The sequence below is a fragment of the Phoca vitulina genome, unplaced genomic scaffold (genome assembly GCF_004348235.1).
Source record: "Phoca vitulina isolate PV1807 unplaced genomic scaffold, GSC_HSeal_1.0 scaffold3, whole genome shotgun sequence".
Taxonomy (NCBI): Eukaryota; Metazoa; Chordata; class Mammalia; order Carnivora; family Phocidae; genus Phoca; species Phoca vitulina.
Genome location: NW_022589706.1, coordinates 50,929,626 through 50,931,614, shown reverse-complemented (window position 1 = coordinate 50,931,614; position 1,989 = coordinate 50,929,626).

Here is a 1,989-nt window from a genome sequence, read left to right as displayed (position 1 = left end):
TCCATGGATTTTGACAAATATCTAATGACATGTATCTATCATCCCTTATGATAGAGAATAGGTTTACTGTCCTAAAAATCCTCTGTGCTCCACATAGTAATCCCTCCCTCCCTCTAAACCTCTACAACCCTGATCTTTTTGCTGCCTCCATCGTTTTGCCTGTTTCAAAATGTCATCTAGCAGGAATCATATAGTATGTATTCTTCTCAGATTGGCTTCTTTCACTTAGCAATATGCATTTAAGTTTCCTTCAAAAGGTTAACTTTTCATGGCTTAATAGCTGAATAATACTTCATTATATGGATGGTCCACAGTTTATCAGTCCTCTACTGAAGGACATCTTGGTTGCTTCCAAGTTGGGCAATTATGAGTAGAGCTGCTATAAACATTTGTATGAAGATTCTTAAGTTTTCAACTCATTTAAGTAAAGCCAAGGAGTACAACTGCTGGATCATTTAAGAGTATGCTAAGTTATGGAAGAAAAAACTAAGCGGTCTTCCAAAGTGGCTATGCCATTTTGCACTCCCACCAGCAATGAATAAGAGTTCTTGTTGCTTCACATACTTGCCAGCATTTGGTATTATCCGTGTTGAGAATTTTAGCCTTTCTAATAGGCACATAGTGGTATCTGTAATTTCATGCATATGATGTCCAGCTTTTTCTATTTTTCATATATTTATTTGCCATGTGTATAACTTCTTTGGTGAGATATCTGTTAAAATTTTTGTCCATTAAAAAATTGGATTGTTGTCTTATTGTTGAATTTTATAAGTAGTTTGTATATTTTGGATAACAGTACTTTATCAATTTTGCTACTATTTTCTCTCAGTCTATGACTTGTCTTTTCAATTCTCTTAACATTGTTTTTTGTAGAGCAGAAAATTTTAATTAGGGAGAAGGAAAGATGGCGGAGGAGTAGGGGACCCTATTTCAACTGGTCCCCGGAATTGAGCTGGATATCTACCAGACCACTCTGAGCACCCACGAAACCAGCCTGAGACATAAGAAGATCTGGATCTCTACAAACAGAATATCGCAAGCCGTTGGTTTTGAGGTACAAAGCAGGGAGCCGTGATTCTGCGGGCAGATATCGGAGGATAAACGGCAGCGGGAGGGTGCCTGGACATGGGGATCCTACACCGCCGGTGAGTGACAGCCTCGCACGCTGCGGACGGGGCACAGACTCGTAGCCCCCGGGGCGGAAACCTGGAGCAGCGGGGTCGCGCGTGTGATCTGGGGGCGGCTGACGGTTTTAGAAGCACAAAGGGCAGAGATGTGCCCCGACCTGGAGGCAGGACTGGGGGCGCTGCGGAGGGGTGCACAACCCAGGACGCTGCAGTTTATAGCAGCACGGACAGAAACGGAGATGGTGTGGCCTGGAGAGCTCACTGAAGAACAGACTGCAGTCTCTCTGCTCTGAGGCAGAGGGTTGGAAACGGTCTCTTCTGCTCTGACTCTAGGAAGAGACCAGGAAAGCCACCAGGGAAAGCCGCCAGAGAACAAAAGCCCCAAAGACTGATTCCCGCTGAGCCCATCCCCCGCCACAGGGGGGGCAGGGCAACTCCACCCAAACAGGGTTGCCTGAGTAACAGCGTGGCAGGCCCCTCCCGCGAAGACAGGCTGGGAAAACAAGAGGCCAGCAACCCTAAGGTCCCAAGAAAACAGGTGCATCTTGCTTGGGTTGTGGTCAATAATTTGGACTCTATACATTCCCTCAAACACCCATCAACAGAAAGACTAGGAGGAGGAACCCCCAAAACAGAAAAGACTCAGAGATTATGACTTATGCTGCAGATTTACAAATGGATGCAGATATAACCAAGATGTCAGAGATGGAATTCAGGCTAGCAATTGTGAAGACAATGGCTAGAATGGAGAAATCAATTAATGGCAACATAGAGTCTCTAAGGGCAGAAATGAAAGGGGAATTGGCAGAACTTAAAAATGCTATCAATGAGATCCAATCCAATCTAGATAATCTAATAGCTA